At 45.5% G+C, this 19,836-nt stretch overlaps 1 long non-coding RNA gene across 4 annotated transcripts in view; it reads left to right on the plus strand.

Moving 5' to 3' along the window:
* LOC125108647 (uncharacterized) overlaps positions 1 to 19,611 on the plus strand; it is a 67,976-nt gene extending 48,365 nt beyond the window's left edge. For 2 of the 4 annotated variants that reach the window (XR_007129980.1, XR_007129979.1), the window contains exons 3-7: positions 15,601 to 15,873; positions 15,955 to 16,031; positions 17,140 to 18,348; positions 18,516 to 18,659; positions 18,888 to 19,611. This is a non-coding gene — a long non-coding RNA (uncharacterized LOC125108647). Of the gene's footprint in view, positions 1 to 15,600; positions 16,032 to 17,139; positions 18,349 to 18,515; positions 18,660 to 18,887 lie in introns of all 4 variants that reach the window. The other 2 variants (XR_007129982.1, XR_007129981.1) reach the window with 2 other exon arrangements.
* Positions 19,612 to 19,836: the final 225 nt, after the last annotated feature.

The following is a 19,836-nucleotide window of genomic DNA, read 5'->3' on the forward strand; positions in this document are numbered from 1 at the left end:
GGTAGGCGGAAATGTACTATTGTCCTCGCTCCATACCACCATCATTTTCCCCTTAGAACATAAAATATAGAAAAGAATTAAAGGGGAAAAAAACAAAGGTAACTGTCATGGAGCATTTCATTTCCCCTGCCTTTTTTTCCCCCTCTCTGCTGCGTTGTTGTTTTTTTTTAAACATAACCTGAGACCATACCATTAATATGATGTATCTCCTGGTATGTGTATTGGCTCACCATTAGGAGGTAAGCATTTTTATTTTTTATTTTTTATTTTTATTTTTTTTAAGATTTTATTTATTTATTTGACAGAGAGAGATCACAAGTAGGCAGAGAGACAGGCAGAGAGAGAGGAGGAAGCAGCTCCCTGCTGAACAGAGAGCCCGACGTGGGGCTCGATCCCAGGACCCTGGGATCATGACCTGAGCCAAAGGCAGAGGCTTTAACCCACTGAGCCACCCAGATGCCTCAGATGTAAGCATTTTTTTTAAAATTTTTTTTAAAGATTTTATTTATTTATTTGACAGAGAGAGATCACAAGTAGGCAGAGAGGCAGGCAGGGAGAGAGGAGGAAGCAGGTTCCCTGCTGAGCAGAGAGCCCGATGTGGGGCTCGATCCCAGGACCCTGGGATCATGACCTGAGCCGAAGGCAGAGGCTTAACCCACTGAGCCACCCAGGCGCCCCCGGATGTAAGCATTTTTAAATAGGACTGTGGACACACAATGAGAAGCAAGCTCCATGGGCTCTGGGACCCTTGCAGCCCTAGTGCTCTATCTGGTGCCTGGCAAGCATGTGGGAAGGACAGGTCACTTTTAATGCTTGAGTGTCATGCCTTAATAAGAGTGGCCAACATTGGATGCTTGTAGCGAGCCAGACACGTGCTGAGAGTTTCATGGAGTCTGCCTTGTTTACCGTGCCCATCACCCTCCTAAGACACTGTGCTTTTCATGGCTGAGAGCACAGATCCTGGAGTGAGTCTGGCAGCATGGTGTCATGCTTGAGAACTTGTGATTTGGAGCTGGACTATTAGGGTTTGTATCCCAGGTCCATTGTGTCTTAGCTGTGTGATCTAGGGTAAGTCACTTAACCTCTCTGAGCCTCAGTTCCTTCAACTCCTAATAGTAATATCTACTATGTAGGATCGTCCAAGAATTCAGTGAAGTAACCAATCAGTGAAATAACTCTGATCTGGCAAAGAGAAGGTGGTATGGACTATGAGGTATAATTACTATTATTCTTTATCTGGGTGACCTTGAGTAAGTCATTTTGCCTCTGAGTCCTAGTTTGTTTATCTGGAGGATGGAGAGTGGTTGTGATCATTGAAATGAAATAAAATATGCCTGGTTGTGGTCAACAGGAATGGTTATCAGTATGTACTAAGAAAGTAAGATCTATTGAACTCCTATATTTCCTTCTAAACTCATCCCCAGGGTCACTTCCTCCAGATGCTTTTCTTGATTCCTCTTCTCCCTGTCCCCATCTCCTTGTTCCTCCAGTGCTTTGTGCTATCCTCTGTCACAGCACCTCCATCCTGCCTTGTAATGTTTTAACTTGTTTGGGTTCTCACCAGACCCTAAACTCTTTGAAGGCACTCACCACTGTATCCCCAGACTCCAGCATCTAGCACACAGTAGGTGCTCTACAAAGCATTTACAGAGTAGAACCACGATTGGAGCAGCCAGGGAAAGCTGTGGGGGCAGCCAGATGGAGAGCGAGAGCTTCTGTTGAGTCATCTCAGAGGGGAGAAGTTAGCAGAGGCTTCTGGAAAAATTAGCTGCTGTCATAAATTCCAGCTCTGTTTGGTAATGTTTGGCCAATCTTTCTTTTCCTGACTTAATTCAAAATTGGATGGGAGGGAAAGAAATTTGTCTGAGTGACTGTAAGTTAACAAGCCGTAATGATGCTCCGGGAACCGTGTAGCTTGGAGCCATCAATTTGCAGAGAGAGAAGGGCAGGAGTGGAGAAGTAACTACGGGATGTTGGGAGGGGTTGTCAAGACACAGAAGCAGGAAGATTCTGGATTTTATCAGAGTTCCTGTGATCCAAATACCTTGGATTACTTGTCTTTAAGATAAACTTCACTGAGGTATAATTTATGGACAACGCAATACACCGATTTTGCCTGCACATTTTGGGTTTTGACAAAAGCACACATCTGTGTAACCACCACCATAATAAAGACAGAGAAATTTTCTGTTGCTCCAGAAATTTCTCTGTCAGTCATGCCCTCACTTCCTGCCCTGGCCGCAACTAATCCTCTCTCTGTCCCTATAGCTCTGTGTTGTCTGTTTAGAATTTTACACAAATGGAATCATACAGAATAGAGTCTTTTGTCTGGCTTCTTTCATTCAGCATCTTGCTTTCAGGATTCATATTGTATTTTTGATGTCGGGTTTAATCCTGTTTCATCAATATCCCAAATCCTTTCTGAGATAATTCAGGGCAACACGTGCTTTCTTGCATGGTGTGTGGCTGGATGGTTCTGATTCTTTAATGTGCAGCCTAAATGCTCTCTCCTCTGAGATTCCTGGCCTCACTTTCCCCCAGCACTGCTGGCCGGGTTGAGGACAATACTGATCGCAACTACCATTTAATAAGTCTTCACCATGCTTAATGAGTATTTACAAAGATTATTCTAGTATCACAAACCTCATCTGAGTTGGGTAGTATTGTCCCCATTTCAAAGAAAGAAAACGAAGGCTCAGTGAGGCTGAGTTATGGAGCTGACATCACACAGCTCGATAGTAGCAGAGCCCAAGTCTGATCCAGGACCGTGACCCCAAGAACTGTGCTCATGACCGCCCTCCTATCAAGCCTTATAGGTGGATTGTTTTCTTCTCCTCCAGTACTTCCCCTCCTCTCAGTTATCTGGGGTTAACCGCGGTCTGGAAGCAGATAGTCCTCCTCCTGACGGAGTGTCAGGAGGTAAACAGCGCCTGACAGTATGTCACGGTGCCTAGGTCATGCTCGTTCATCTCATCACAGAGGCATTTATGGCCTCAGCTCATCACAAGAAGCGTGAGGACAGTACAGTGAGATGTTTGGAGGGAGAGAGACCATGTTCACATTACTTCGTTACGGCCTATTGTTATAATTGTCCTATTTTACTATCAGTTGTTGTTAATCTTTTCCTGTGGCTAACTTATCAATTAAACTTTATTATAGGTCATATCATCATATGAATGTCATAGTGCATAGAGGGTGTGGTATTATCTGCGGTTTCAGGCATCTACCAGGAGTCCTGGAATGTGTCCCCCGTGGATAAGGGGGGGATACTGTCTATTCTGAAGCATGCTTAGACCTAAGGGTTTACCTTATTTACCCTGCACGTCACCTTCCTAGGGGACAGTTCTTTTCATGGCTGAGAGCACAGACCCCCAGATATCCTGGTATCTCCTCCATGCAGCCCCTGTTTTTGTATAGTTAATTGTTTTACCGTCTTCCCCCCGCTTATCAGCCCGAGTTCTTTGTTGCAAATGACAGAACCCACTCTAGACATTTAAATAGAAAGAAAATTTATTAAAGGAGATAAGATAGTTCCCAGAATCTCCAGGAAGACCAGAATCAGCTTGGAGGCTATGCAGCCAGGAATAAAGTGAGAATTTCACTGAATACCACAGCCCCTGCTGCCCTGAAAGGCAGACAACCTCCCTGAAAAGAGATTCTCTGGGTGTCTGTCTGTATCTTCTGGTGCTCCTGTCTGAATTGCTGTCTGATTGGTGCAGCCTGTGTCACATGACTATGCCCTGGGTGCAAGGGATGCTGGGAGAATAAGTGGCCGGCTTTAGCCAAGGAAAGGCCAAAATTCCCCTGAACTTGAGAAAGAGGTTCCATAAGAGTTGGAAAACTAGAAAACTAGAAGACATGTCCGTTACAGTTTCTCCTAGACTATAACCTCCTCCGGGAAGGGGAAGGGTCTGTTTTCTGTATCCCCAGCCCAAAGATCATGGCAGATGTAGTGTAACAATCAAGGACATATATATTTAGCAAATGAATGAAGGAAGGGATGGATGGGCCAATATGCATTTGACATAGGGAAGACCTCAAGACCTCAAAATGTGTTGAGTCATCTTGAGAAATGGTTTCTTGGCTTCATACTTGAGTCATTCCTTCACAAGTTGAGGATGATTCAAGCCTGGAGCATTTCTGAGTCCACGGGCCCAGGGACCCAGGCCCCCTCTTTGAATGTGGCAGCTCCATGGACGGATCTAGGCATGAATGGGGGAAGCCACCACTGTTTACCCAAAAAGAGGTTTCGAGGCTGTCCAGAAGCAGAGTGTCAGCCACAAGCAGAAAGCAGGCTGTGTGTTCAGCCTGGTGACAGTCACTAAGGGGGTGAGAAGAGACTAACACTTCTGGAACCCCTGCTATGCTCCAGGCAGTCCGGGTTCTCTAATTTAGGTCTTGCTTCAACTCTTTGAGGTAAGACTACTATTCCCATTTTATAGATGAGAAAACTGAGTCTCGGAGAGACAGAGTAAATTGCATGACACCATCTGGCTGCTGTGGTTTAGAATTCTATCTCAAGGCTAGACTTTTTAATTACAGTCTGGCCCTACCACATACTAACAATGTGACTTCGGTGTGCATATGTGAGCATCAGAAATAGTAATAGTTCTGACTTCAGGTGTTTTCTCCAGACAAAATATGATGATGCATGGAAAACAGTCTGGTGCTTAACATATAGTAAGTGCTCAGTATGGATGTCCAGTTGTTCTGTCATCACTTGTTGAAAAGACTATCCTCTCTCCCTTGAATCGTTTTTGTGTCTTTGTTAAAAATCAGTTGACTCTATTTGTGTGGACCAATTTCTTTTTTTTTTTTTTTAAAGATTTTATTTATTTATTTGACAGAGAGAGATCACAAGTAGACAGAGAGGCAGGCAGAGAGAGAGAGAGAGGGAAGCAGGCTCCCTGCCGAGCAGAGAGCCCGATGCGGGCCTCGATCCCAGGACCCTGAGATCATGACCTGAGCCGAAGGCAGCGGCTTAACCCACTGAGCCACCCAGGTGCCCTGTGTGGACCAATTTCTGGGCTCTCTCCTCTGTTGTACTGATCTACGTATCTATCCTTTCACCAATACTATATCATCTTAATTACTGTGGCTTTATGGTAAGTCTTGAAACCAAGCAGTGAGATTCTTCCAACTTCATTCTCCATTTTCAGAATTGTTTTGGCTGCTCTAGGCCATTTCCTTTTATATAATTTTAGAATTAGCTTGTCAATACCTAAACATGACTTTTCTGGGATTTTGATTTGGATTGCAGAGTCTGTAGATCAAATTATAGTTAACATCTTAAAGCTACTGAGTCTTCAACCCATGAGCACAATATACCTCTCCATTTATTTAGATTTTCTTTTATTTCTCTCCTCAGTGTTTTACAGTTTTTAGCATATAGAGCCTTCACACATTTTGTTAGATTCATAGTAATTATCTATTATAAATAGTATTTTTGGAATTTCAAGTTCTGATGGTTCACAAGTTCTAATTGTTCTAGTTCTGATTATATCACATTATATATTTACTTTTGCATTGAACGTGTTGAACTCATTTATTCTTGGAGTTTTTGTGGATTTCACCAGGTTTTCTACATAGATGATCATGTTGGGTATAAATAGGGGCATTTTCCAACCTGTATGCCTTTTATTTCTTTCTCTTGTCTTACTGGACTGGTTCTAACCAGTCCAAATGTCCAAAGTGATGGTTAATAGGAGCCATAGGAGAGGGAAACCCTTGCTTGGTTCCCAGTCTGAGGTGGAAAGTATTCTCTTCCTTATTAGTTTGCAGGATTTTGTAGATGATTTTTATTAGGTAGGCTGAGAAATTTCCCTTCTTTTTTTTTTTTTTAATTTTTAGAAGATTTTATTTTTTTGAATATTCTCTACACTCAATGTGGAGCTTGAACTCACAACCCTGGAGTTGTAAATTCAAGTAGTTCAAGTGAGTTCAAGTGTGAGTAGGAGTCACACACTCTACCTACTCAGCCAGCCATGTGTTCTCCAAGGAAGCTCCCTTCTGTTCCTCATTTGCTGAGAGTTTTTATCATGAATGAATATGGAATTTTGTTGCTTGCCTTTCCTACAATAATCCCATTTTTTCTTATTTAGTTTGTTAATATAGTGAATTACATCAGTTGATTATTTTTCAGTTGGTTTTTGAATGTTGAAATAGCCTTGCATTCCTGAGTTAAACCTCACTGGTCACGTATCCTTCTTACATACTTTACATTTTACAGACTGTTGGATTATATTTGCTGCTACTTTGCTAGGGATTTTTCTCACCTGTATTCTTGTAATGTCTTTGTCTGGTTTTGGTATTAGTATAATCCTGGTTTCATGAAATGAATTGGGATATATTTTCACGTCTTCTATTTACTGGAGGAGATTGTGCAGAATTGGTATTATTTCTTCTTTAAATGTTTGGGAGAATTTGCCAGTAAAACCATCCGAGTCTGGAATTAGTTTCTCTCTCTCTCTCTTTCTCTCTCACTCTCTCAGATGGTTTTTAACTACAAATCTAACTTCTTTAATAGATATAGGACATTTCAGGTAATCAGTTTCTTCTTGGATGAGTTTTGGTGGTTTGTATCTTCAAGGAATTTTTCTGTTTCATCTAAGCTGTTGAATTTATGAACATGAGTTGTTAATAGTGTGTTCTTTTATGTCTGTGACTCCAGTAGATACATTACATTTCATTTCATTTCAGATATTGCTGACTTGTTTCTTCTCTCTCTCTCTGATCAGTTTTGTTATTGGCTTATCCATTTTATTGATCTTTTCAGAGAACCGGCTTTTGGTTTTGTCACTTTTCTCTGTTGCGCCTCTGTTTTTAATTTAATTGATTTTTACTTCAATCTTTATTTTTTCTTTCCTTCTGCTTGCTTGGGGGTTTAATTTATTCTTCTTGCTCTAGTTTCTCGAGGTGGAAGCTTTGGTTACTGATTTTAGATTTTTTCTTCTTTTCAAATATATGTGTTTAATGCTATAACTTTCCATCTAAACACAGCTTTGGCTATATTCCACGAATGTTGGTATATTTTATTTTTATTTTCATTCAGTACAAATATTTTTAAATATCCCTTAAGATTTCCTCTTTGAGTCTCAGTGAGTAATTTAAAAGCATGTTTTTAAATTTTCAAACATTTGGGAGTTTTCCATATATCTTTCTCTTTGTGGTTGCTAGTTTTCTCTTATGATCTAAGAACATGATTTGTATGATTGCTGTTCCTTCGCATTTGTTCAGGTTTGTTTTATGGATCAGATTATGATGTATCTTGGTGAATCTTCCATCCACAGTTCAGATGGATGAGTTCCTGTGTTGTTGGGTAAAGTGTTCTATAGATATTTGTTAGATCTGGTTGGTTGGTAGTATTGTTTAGGTCTTCTATATCGATACTGATTTTCTCTATACTTGTTCAATATTTACCAAGAAAAGAAGTGTCAAGGAATCCAACTACATTTGTGGATTTGTCTATTTCTTCTTTCAGCTCTTTTTGCCTCATATATTTTGATGGTCTGTTCTTAGGTACATACACATATATCATTTCCATGACATCAATGTGTCTTCCCAGAAAATGGGTGCCCTTATTATGTAATGCCCCTCTTGATTCCTGAAACAGCCTTTGTTCTAAAGTCAACTTTGTCTGAAATTAATATAGCTACACTGGCTTTCTTTAGCTTGGTGTTTGTGGAGGAGGAACAGAGGGAAGAAAGGGGTGAGCAGGGGCTAGGAATAATGTCTATTTCCAAACTATCAGTGTGTTTGCCTAGAGCTGTGCCCAGTGGAAGAGGCTGGATTCCCAGCACTGACTGTAAACTAGGCACCTGCCTGAGATCTATGGCCATCAATAGCCCATTTGCCTGTGGTTAGATTTCTCTGGGGAGGAACAGGTGTGGCAGGAGACCACTATGGCTCTGGAGGCTCTTCTAACTTGGGACTCAAATTATTCTGTTTCCAACCTTTCTCCACTATTGGGAGCACCTCGCAACCCCAGAAAGTCATCTTTTAAAATACTTGGTGTGGGGTGCCTGGGTGGCTCAGTGGGTTAAGCCGCTGCCTTCGGCTCAGGTCATGATCTCAGGGTCCTGGGATCGAGCCCCGCATCGGGCTCTCTGCTCAGCGGGGAGCCTGCTTCCTCCTCTCTCTCTGCCTGCCTCTCTGCCTCCTTATGATCTCTCTGTCAAATAAATAAATAAAATCTTTAAAAAAAAATAAAATACTTGGTGTGTGCATTGGAGGAAAGAAGGTAGAGGGATTATCTGTAGGTGTATTTTTTCTTTTAAGAAGCTCTTTCATAAATCCCCCTGCTGTGTGATTGCAAAGTGGGCTGTGGGAGGAAAGGGAAATATCCCAAGTTTCATCAGGAAACACAGGAAAGACTAAAGTAGATGTCTAGGGCCCAAGGTCATACCTGGAAGATGAAGGATAAATTAGCTGCTCCTAATTATTGGTAGTCTCTTGGAGTTTCAGCCTCAGTAAGGACGGAAAAGGTGGTAGGGAGGGGAGGAGATGTTACTACAGTTCTCATCTATATTCAGTCTCCAAGAATAGCCTTCCGATTGTAATTGAATATAATTGGAGACAGAGTCTGGCTGGCTGGAAGCTCACTGATTGTCTACCTTAGCAGTCTTGGGGTTGGGTGGGTGGGGGGTGGGGTGGGAGCAGGAATGGGGGTGGCAGGGTGAGGAGAGAGCCCTCTCTGTGCAAGCTGGGCTCTATCCTGGTGTGTGGGCAGCCAGGCTGGGGTCGGACAGGCCTTGAGTTCAAATCCCACCTGCTAGCTGGGTGACTTAGTCATTCTCTGCCTCAGTTACCTTATCTGTGAATAAGGGTAATACATATTTAGAGCACGGTTGTGAAGATGAGGTGAGATAATTCATGTCAATTATTTCTCTCACTTGCTTCTCAGAGTGTGCACATAGACCAACAGCATTCAGCCTCCCTGGTTCCCGGGGGAGCCTAAAGGAAATGCAGATTGTCTGGCCCTGCATTTTAACCCCATCACAAGTGATTCCAATGCCTGTCACAGTTGGAAAGATTCTGCCTTTATACCATTGCCCTCTTTTCTCACTGAGCCCATTCCATTTTTGAGGGGCATACCTCCACCCACATGAAACAACACTCAATACCCAGAGTATTTGGAGAAGGTAATTTCCTCCTGCTGTGAGGGTCCTGGCCTTTCTCAAGAGTATTAACGCTGGATTCCCTCCTTCCATCTCCTTCCCCCCAACCCCCAAACCAATAAATCACCATCACTTCCTGCATCTATTAACATATATTAACATTTGTGAAGACATAGCCTTTTGGCAACTTAGATCCCATTTTTTTTTAATGTACCTAAGTGAGCCTGCCATTTAAAGAACACCCATGGTGAGCACTTCTGCAAAGTAAATAATCACCAACTAATTCATCTATTTTACAGAATGCAAATTTTGCATATGATGATTTCAGAACAAAGAAGGTTGAACTATTGGGATTTCTAGTTCTTAATTAGCAGTATTCAGGGAAAAAAATCATTTTTTCTTTTTGTGAGTGACTTAGGTCACTTTTCCCAGACTAAGTGGGGCTTCGGGATCACCTGTAGAAATTTATACTTTCATATTTTTGAACTATATAAATTGAAATGCATGGCTTGATGATTTTACATGTGTATACACCTGTGCAGACAAGATGTGGAACAGTTTACCACCCCTGTTCCTGGTCTGGAATTTCATATGATGAAATTGAGGCAGGAGGGAAGGGGGACTAGGGAGACACATTGACCAAAGTAAAGCCACTCTAGTTTTAGGCTGACCCTTAACCTGAAAGTCAGCAGGTCATAAAAAGAGTTATAAGATCTATGGGGCACCTGGGTGGCTCAGTGCGTTAAAGCCTCTGCCTTCGGTTCAGGTCATGATCCCAGGGTCCTGGGATCGAGTCCCACATCAGGCTCTCTGCTCGGTGGGGAGCCTCCTCCCCCCCCAACCCCGCCCACCTGCCTCTCTGCCTACTTGTGATCTCTGTCTGTCAAATAAATAAATAAAATCTTTAAGAAGAAAAAAAAAAGTTATAAGATCTAATTCATGGGAAATCACAAGACCCCCTCCCGCCTACCACAAAAGTAACATAGGCTGGAAATTCTTGAGAGTCGCTCTCTGTTGGTAACTCCACACCCCTAAGACAATGGAAAAGCTAAGCACCCAATGTAAATGTTAAGCCCAAAGTTAAAGAGTAAGCTCCTCTCTTGACAGTGAGCTAATTAAAAAAAAAAAAAAATTCTTATAAAACCCTTGGTTAGAGGCAAAGGAAAGTCCTCTTCCTCACCTAGGAGAGACCACTGCTTTGTCTATGAAGTAGCTCATTTCTTCTATACTTACTAAATCTTTGTCCTTTTCTCTAAATGGCTTGCTCTTGAATTCTTTCTATTTTTTCTTGATGGAAGCCAAGATTCTGGCTATATACGGTAGATGTGACTCTGATGCCTGAGTTTGGATTTGTAAGGTTGGTGAGACCGGGACAGGATTTTCTTTAGTTATTCTCCTGCTCCCAAGTGGCCACCAAGAAGGCAGTGGTTTCTAGATGCATCTTTGAGGTCCTAACTTCTGGTTTCTCATTAGGAGTGAGGTCTGTGAATTCAAAGACGCTAGCATCCTTTCCTTCAAATTCTCCTGTTCCGATAAAAATGCAATTCCATCTAAACTGTAAGGCATAGTGAGTCCTAATTACTATATTTATAAAAATTATATACAATTAGAGCAGAGTTTCAGGAACCAAGCCAGTTCTCTGGGGTGGGCTAGGGTGGTGGGGAGAATTGAATACATTGAAATGCACATTTTAAAAGGGCAAAAAATGTTTTGGGGCAAAGCTGTATTGTGGCATCTTCCAGGCCCATTTTGGTCATTGGTTTTTAGGGGCAGAATACAGGTTCTTCCTCAGCTGTTGGCTCCAGCTTTGATGCAAACCATTCATAAGACATCAGAATTCATTTTGGAGATTATATGGGGGAATGGCTGTACTTTCTGAACCAAAGGTAGAGCATGTGGTTAGCTGAAGATCTTGATGCCCTTTATACTTGTGAATGGCAGAGTGATGTCAGAGACAAAGATGGATTTAGAAATCAGAGAGAGATGGGACTGATGCATAGTGGTAGGAGGACCCGGATCCCTTCCAGGCATGGGACCAAACCCTGCTAATGGAAGGGTCAGGTGATTTAGCCTCCAATCCTTTGATAACCAAGGCTGGCACCAGGGAGACCAAACCCACATTTTTGGCCTCCAACCCAATTCCCAGAGCTCACTAGTTTTCCATGCACAGCAGAGCCCATGGAACTTTCACACAGGCTGGAGAAGCCCAAGCTAGAAGGAACATTTCCCCTGAGCACGCTGGTCCCCCAACCCTGAGATCATGACCTGAGCTGAAACCAAGAGTCTGGTGCTCAATTGACTGGGCCACCCAGGTGCCCCGAGGCCTCTCTTTCTTACTGCTGACGCTGAACAGCAAACTCCACAGTCTCTGGGGAGGGAGATACCCCTCACAGGAACTGCAAGCATTTCATGTTCTGGGTGTGGTAATATGTGTACATGCCCTTTAGAAAATATCGAGTCTACAGTATTACTTAAGGGTAATCCTCAATGTGGACTAATTTTGTTTCCCATCTGATAAGAAAAATCATTCACTGCTACACACAAAGTAGGAGACTTCAATTCAACATTGGGGAAATTCCTTGAGGACTTGGCCCAAACACCTTTTGTAATGCTGTACGTCAGAGGATTTTCTATGTCAGTTCATAGAGGACTCCCCTGTGTTTTTCATGGCTGCGTAGTATTCCACAATGTGCTGAGAACACATTTTATCTAAGTGGTATTGATGTGCATTTCACTTTTCAACCGAGAGACATTAAGGGAGGTCAACTGAGAGCCTTTGGTTGCAAATCCAGGCTCCAGTACATTCTAGCTGTGTGATCTTAGACAAGTCGCTCGACCTCTCTGTGCCTCCATTCCCTCATCTTTAAAGGGTGGATAGTTATCACATCTATCTCATTGGGGATTAAAAGAGGTAATTCATGCAAAGGATGGAGAACAGCATCTGGGACATAGGGTTTGGTAAGTATTAATTGCATTAGTACGGTGCATTTCTTACTGTAACTAGAAAAAATTCACAGTGCAACAATTCGTGCATGCTTTCTTGTCTTCATGTCTCCTCTAGTAGCGTCTAAAAGCAGGTTTTAAGAAACAGGTTAACTAGTAAAGCTAAGAAATACCCGAGAGTAATAGGCATTTTAGAAGTAGAAAGAAGAAAATTATCACTATAATTACTGCTACTATCTTTGGACTGTTTCTTTCCAGTGCTGGTTCTCTTTTTCCCCCTGTTTGTTTGTTTTGCCAATATTTGGAGGTGAGTTTTGTCAGTCTTTATTTCTATGTGTGTATAATGAGGGTCATACTAAATTGAGTTTGTATCCTGACTTTTTTTCCTACTTTATTTTTAGGGCTTTTCCCCCAGCTTTAATGAGGAATGATTGACAAATAAAACTGTACATATTTAGGATGTAAAATGATATTTGGGTATACATATATGCTGTGAGGGGATGACCTCAATAGTTAGTTACCTTGCTTAGGTACCATGTTTTCATGTGTGTAATACGAAGACTTGAGATTTTTCTCTCTTAGCAAATTTTAAGCATACAATACATTATTAATAATAGAGTCGTTACGCTATACATTAGGTTTCTAGAACTTACTTATAACTAAAAGTTTGTCCCCTTTGACCAGCATCTCTTTTGTTTTGTTTTGTTCCCCTCTGTTTTACTTTTTTTTTTTTTTTTTTTTTTGAGAGAGAGAGTGCATGCAAGCTGGCGGGGAGGGGCAGAGCGAGAGGGAGAGAGAGAATCTTAAGCAGCCTCCATGCTCAGTGCAGAGCCCGACACGGAACTTGATCCCACAACCCTATGATCATAACCTGAGCCAAAATCGAGAGTCAGATGCTTAACCAGCTGAGCCTAAGACACCCCTATTCCCCTCCGGTTTAGAGCAGGCTTAGGTGAATAAGGAGAAAGGAGGGACGAGTGTGTGAACGAACGTGCTTAGCACAGAACAGAAGCTTCTGCATTACAGTTCACCTGGAAAAGGGGCTGCTTATCTACAGGTTTCACATTACCCCCATTCTCTCCCGAAACTCAAGACGTCCCATGATGTTCGGGGTGGCCCCTTTCCCAGCACACATGTTGTGCCTGTTCGTACTGGGGGGGGGGGGGTACGAGCCTGCTTGTGCACTTTACATTTCAAGCATGTGTCCATCGAGAACTTTGTCCAACAGGTCCCTTCCAAGAGCCAGGCCAGGAACCTCTCCAAGTTCAGAGGCGGGCTTTGATTTCTGAGAGCACATTACAGAGCTGTTTTTGATAGAAGAGTGATTCTCAGCTGCTGAATAAGAAATGGTCCTCATCCATAATGCATAGCCCTTTAGAAGAAAGGGAGAAAAGGAAGTCTAAATCTAGCATAGGCTGGAAAAAGATGGTGAGTGATTGAGAATGCCATTCAGAACAGGCTGGGTGCTTTTCTCAGCTAATTCATGCTTCCCTCCCGCTCGCTGAGGAGGCTCCCATGTCGGGGCTGGCCTGGCTGGGGGGGCCCTGGGGTCGGTGGGGGTGGGGGGTGGCTGCACAGGAAACTCCTAGGAGGCAAGGAACAGGTAACAAGACACAGAGACCAAACACTGAAAGGGGATGCTTTCCAACTCAAAGATGACTTTACTCGAATATTCTAGATCCTTATAAGGTTCTTATTTTGGGATCCTCGTTTTGGCTGTAGTGTTCACCAACTGAAACACAACTACAGAAACCGGGGGAGGGGAACATATGGGTTCGGGGGGCCTTCGCTGAATTATATTTCCACTGGCCTAAATATACCACCCAGACACAGGAAGGAGCCTGTTTCACATTTCAAGTGACATTTCTAGTGCCTGTCACCATCCATACACTGTTGCTTCTTGTTTGTTCAATCTCGGTGACAGTGGGGGACTTCCCAGGGCCCGTAGCTTCTAGAAAGGTATGTCTTGGAAACATTGTGGGGGATTGAATAGTATCCCCCAACTCCTAAGCCCCCTGCTCCTGTGAATGTGACCTAAATGGACAGTGTCTTTGCAGACGTCATGGAGTCAAGGCCTGAGACAGTGTTTTTCTGATCTGTCTTCCTGGGTTAGACCCTAAATCCAAGGAAAGAATAGCTCACCCAGGAGAGATGGCCACGTGAGGACAGAGCCGGGGGTGATGTGGCCACAAGCCAAGGATTGCGAGGACCCCCCCAGAAACTGGAAGAGGCAGGGAACGGTCTTCTCTGAAATCCTTCAGAGGGAGCGTGGTCCTGGAAGCACACTGATTGAGGAATTCTGGCCTCCAGAACTACTGTTTTCAGTCACGCAGGCTGTGGTGACATATGACAGCAGCCCCAGGAAATAGCTGCAATGTTCCAGGCCTGAGTCCCTCTGGGCCTCATGCCCCACTCACCTGTCACCTAAATGCTCCAACCACACCACCTCTCCTGCACTTGCCAGTGCTCCTGATTTTCTTCCCCCAAGTGCCTTCTCCCGTGCTGTCTCCTGACTACCTACTTGCTCCTAACCCTGAGGCAACCCTCACCCCTGAGTATATTCTGTCCTCCAGATTGGACCTCAGCTTCACAGGGCTGGGAAGGATCATTGACTTGTGAGATCAACCCACCTCTCTCCAGGCCACCCCACTCACTCGTTCATTCAGCAAACGCGTGGGACCCTGGCCCTGTCTGGGCGGGGGTGGCCGAGAAGGGAGCTGTGGGAGAAGTTTTCTTTGTGAAGAAGTACTGATGTTCTATTAGATAGTCACAGCCAATCACTGAGACAGTGGCTTTAAGAATTAAATGGGAGGGGCGCCTGGGGGCTCAGTCGGTTAGGCCTCTGACTCGGTTTCCTCTCAGGTCATGATCTCAGGGTCCTGGGATCGAGCCCTGCGTTGGGTGCTGTGCTGCGCATGGAGGCCGCCTGAGGATTGTCTCTCTCCCTCTCCTTCGGCCCCGTCTCCCACTCGCGTGCTCTCTCTTTAACAAAAAAAAATTTTTTTTTTTTTTTAAGAATTAAATGGGAAAACAGCTAGAAAGCTTAGAACACTGCCTAGTCCACAGTTAGAACTCAGTAGATTTTAGTTGTTGTTAGGGTTCCTGTTATTAAGAAGTTATAATTGGGAAGAAACAGCGTGTAGCCCAGCAGAACGTGGCTGGGAGCCAGATCCTGCCTGTGGGCCCACTATTCTCTGGCAGAGCAAGGGCAGGGGCAGGGGCAGGGAGCCTAGGCGGCGGGGGGGTGGGGGACCGCACACGGCTCCTTGGTGCTGCCCCCATTCTCTGGCTCAGGATCTGAGTGTCACTCTCTGTCACACACACACACACACACACACACATGGCGGCCCCCAGTCTGCCACGTCACCCCACATAATTGGCATGGCAGCCAGCTTTCCCAGAGGCTCTGAGGCCACAGGGGAATTTCTCAGAATCTCTTTCCGTTCCAGTGAGCCGCCAGGAGCCGCGGGCTGGCCTCCTATTGCCACTCTGACGAATTCGCACAAACTTGGTGACTTAACACAAATCCGTCGTCTTCCAGTCCAGAAGTTCAGAACCTGAAATGGACCATCCATGGTATGTTCCTTCCGGAGGCTCCAAGGAAGAATCCATTTCCCTGCCTTTTCCAGCTTCTGGAGGCCCCCGGCAACCTGGCTCTGTGGCCCCACATCACTCCGACCTCGGCTTCCACCATCACATCTGCTTCTCTGACTCTGACCCGCCTGTCCCCTCCCTCTGACAACCTAGGTAATCCAGGGCCATCTCCTGATCTCGAGACTTAAGCCCATTTACAGAGGCCCTTTTGCCCAGTGAGGTAACAGATTGGCAGGTTTGGGGGATTCGGACGTGGACCCCTTGTGTGTGGGGTTATCATTCTGCCCGCCACACCCCACAGGACTGGTCGTGGCAGCCAGCTTTCCCAGCGGATCTGGGGCTTCAGAGGAACTTCCCAGAACCTGCTTCCTTCCAGATGTGAGCCAGGCGGTCTGCACTACAGACCTCCGTGAGGCAGCCACAGCCTGTTTGCTCAGATCCTGGTGGAGTTCATCCCCCTTGGATCGGGCCCCTCCCCGCACCAAGGTGAGGTCATCCTCACCTAGCCATGTGAGCTGGGGAGGGAGGGCCCGTTTGATCCCCTCCCTCCCTTTCCCCATTCCCTGCGGCATCCATGCCTCTCTCTAAAACCATACGTGGGAATACATTTGGGATCCACGCAGGTAATCCAGGAGAGGTGCCTTGGCTGGAGATCCTTAATTCAATCACACTTTATGCCACAAAAGGCAGTTCTCACTCTTGTATCATATAAAGCAACATTCACAGCTTTTAAAGATTAGGATGTGGGCATGCCTTTTGGGAGCCACCATTCAGCCCACTCAAGGCGGGAAAGGGCCAGCCCTCTGGACACAGTCAGGCTTGGAGTCCAGTCCAGGTTCTGCTGATCCCTGGCTGCATGCGCTGGGGCAAGCTACTTCACCCTTCTAAATCTTCGGCAGTCCCATGGGATTCAGAATCCAGTTCACAGACCTGTGGCCGTGGTTCAGCCAGCTAATGCGTAGAAGGCATGGGGCGCCGTGCCAGGCACTTCGAGGGCATTGGGCATGCGCGAACAGAAAGCACACTATACGCAGACCCCAACTGCTGCACGTCCTCTCGGACAATTTGTAGCTGTGTTTTATGCCTCTGTATCTTATGTGAGATAAGTTAAGCAAATCAGTTGCCTTCCCCGGACATAGGCATTTTCTACTTTCCGGGGGAAAAGTGGGGAGAGCGAGCAGGAAATAGACACACGGGTTCCTCTTCCCCGATGCGTCACAGGGCCTGGTGCTTTTCGGATGTGATTCCGAGTTCCATCCTTGCTCTGACTTTCCGCAGCCGATTGGCAGGTTTGGCCGCACCTGTCTCCCGGATGGGGAACAGAGGGGCAGGGAGGTCAGGTGGCTGGCCCCATCTCACCCAGCCAGTTAGTGAGGAAGCTAGGAGGAGGCGCCCCTACCCTCCATCTCTGGACCTTGCCCCCAGTGGGATGTTTGCACTCAGCAGCGTCTGGAAATTACTTCCATCTTCTCCTGTTGTTTTACAGGCAATTTGGGGAGAGTGAACTGAGTCTAAAATGTTACCCACCTCCTGCGTATAATGAAACCAGCTGGAGAGAGGCACATGTGTTGCTTGGAGTCCCCTGGGCACATTAAACCATGTTCTTACTAATAGGAACCAGCACCCCATTGAAACACCAATGGAACATTTTCTCCCCTGAGGGCACCTGAGCAGTTCTGGAGGGTGGGGCTGTTGCTGTGGGCTTCTGGTAGCTGTGGTTCCTAATGAGCCTCGAGGCTCTTTAGGAATGGGATCTACCTAATTCTCCCAGGATGGGCCATGGAGGAGGGCACGTTGACCAAAGAATGCCAACGACATCGTCACCAGAACTTCTGTATGTTTTCACGAAGACTGTAAAGTTTCTGAACAGGGGAAAGGAGACTCGACAATCAACAGGGTCCTTTGCTATCGGCAACAGAAGGAGACTGTGAATAAGGATAGACATTATGGAGATGCTCAGAAGATGGAAGGAAAGACTAGAAAATGAGGTTTGGGGGAAAAAAATCAAGTTGTGCAGATCCAGTGGGGTGGGGGGGTCTCAGTAGCAAAACCCACCTGACAGTCTGATCTGGGAACCGGAGCTGCAATGAATTACCTCTGTCTTCCCTCAGGGTTCTTTTCATCAGATCCCGCCATTTGGAACACTTTCTCAGTTTTTGCCCAGCTAACTGTGTCAGGCTCACCTTGTCCTTTTCCTGTCCTGACCCTAGATTCGGCCATTTCTCAAGGAGCTCTGGTTGCTTTTTGTGGGGAATGGTGTTTAGACCCCAAGACGGAGAGTAAGATGCATGCTGTGCTGCCACGCTGTCCCCACTTCTTGGCCTCCCAGTGGACAGAGCATCCACATGTGCCTGCGCGCATGCGTGTGTGTGTGTGTGTGTGTGTGTCCCCATGTCTAATCTAATGGGACTCTGTACCGATGTCTTCATGCCGGCCTGATGCCACAGGGCTCCCCGTTGCCATTCTGCATCCCGTGTTGGTGTCTCCCGCTTCTCCCTCAGTGGGAACCCAGGCTTTCAGCACAGCCAAAATATTTACTCATTTGTTTAACCCTGCAACACACACAAAATCATTTCCGAATTGTCATCTCCAAACCACTACAACAGCCTCTCTACAAAACAGAATTCAGGATTCATTTGCGGTCCTTTCGGGTCATTGAACTGAGGGTCCCTAGTCCAGGTGCTAGGTTCAGAAGGTATGTGGGTTGGTAACCTCAGCTTGGCTGGATAATTCCTTGAAACGCAGCTTGTTTCCTTTGTTTTTTCTTTTTATTCCATTTTAGGGATTTTCCCCATTATTGTTGATATCATATTTTTTTCAACAATAAGTTATTTTATGTTAATCTTCTTAATGCTTATGCAGATTCCGAAAGACTGTATGAAAACAGTATTTTCAGTAGAAGGCCCTTGCTCTCCAGTCACTTCCACCACGACCCCCACCCCCACCCCACCAGGGCCATTAGTCTTTGGTCATCAGACCTGTACATCTTCTTTCAAAAATAAGCTGGTACGTATAAAACCATAACAGCGCTCATCTAGGGAGGAGGGCAGAAACCGCGATTGTTCTATGACTTTAAAGGAGAATGGACTAATGCAGCAGCTCCCGAAATGTTAATTTTTAAAATAAATAAAGCCCCTGCCCCTGGTGGTCTTCACAGCTCAGACTAGACTAGCCCCATTCCAGCAGCTCTCAGACTGTCCTTTCCAGCCTCCGAAATCATTTTCTGGTCCCTAGGACAGATGATGCTAAAAATACCCATGAGTGTCCTCACTGACAGACCCTAGTTCCAGGAGGCCCCGGGGCCCTCTGCCTCAGTGACTCACCAGCTGATCTGGGGAAGCGGCACTGCCCGGAAGCGCTTGGCTTGCAGCAGCGTTGACGGACTCTGAGTGGAGAGTGCCCGCAGTGGATTCCAGACCTTCACAAGACATCCCGGAGAATATTGCTTGGAGGAGGCCTGAAACAAAGGGAGGTTCACTATATCACACTTGGAGAGGACAGCTGGTTGCCCAGACCCCAGCTACCGGCACCCCACCTCCCACGTGGTCCCGCCTTCGCCAAGAGCCAGCTGCAGAGGCCTCTGTCTGCCTGTTCCCCTCAGGCGTCTGCACCTGCTGTTTCCTGCACCTGGAATAATCCTCCCAGAGGTGTCCTGAGGTTGGGTCACTCTTGTCAGTCAACTCCAATGCCACGTCTTCGGAAAGGCTCTTCCTGACTTTCTCTGCTCAGAAATTTGTCTGCTCAGGTTCCCGGGACAAGATGCCACAGAATGGGGGGCCTGAACCCCAGAAATTTCTTGCTTGTGGTTCTGGAGACTAGAAGTCTGAGATCAGGAGCCCCACAGGATGTGTCTCTGATGTGTGTGTGTGTGTGTGTGTGTCTTCATCTCCTCTTCTTAGAAGGACACCATCATTTTGAATTAGGGCCCACTCGAGTGACTCACTGGAATTTCAGTATCTCTTTATTTTATTTTATTTTAAAGATTTTATTTATTTATTTGACAGAGAGAGATCACAAGTAGACAGAGAGGCAGGCAGAGAGAGAGAGAGGGAAGCAGGTTCCCTGCTGAGCAGAGAGCCCGATGCGGGACTCGATCCCAGGACCCTGAGATCATGACCTGAGCCGAAGGCAGCGGCTTAACCCACTGAGCCACCCAGGCGCCCCTCAGTATCTCTTTAAAGAT

The sequence above is a fragment of the Lutra lutra genome, chromosome 9, assembly GCF_902655055.1.
Source record: "Lutra lutra chromosome 9, mLutLut1.2, whole genome shotgun sequence".
Classification (NCBI taxonomy): Eukaryota; Metazoa; Chordata; class Mammalia; order Carnivora; family Mustelidae; genus Lutra; species Lutra lutra.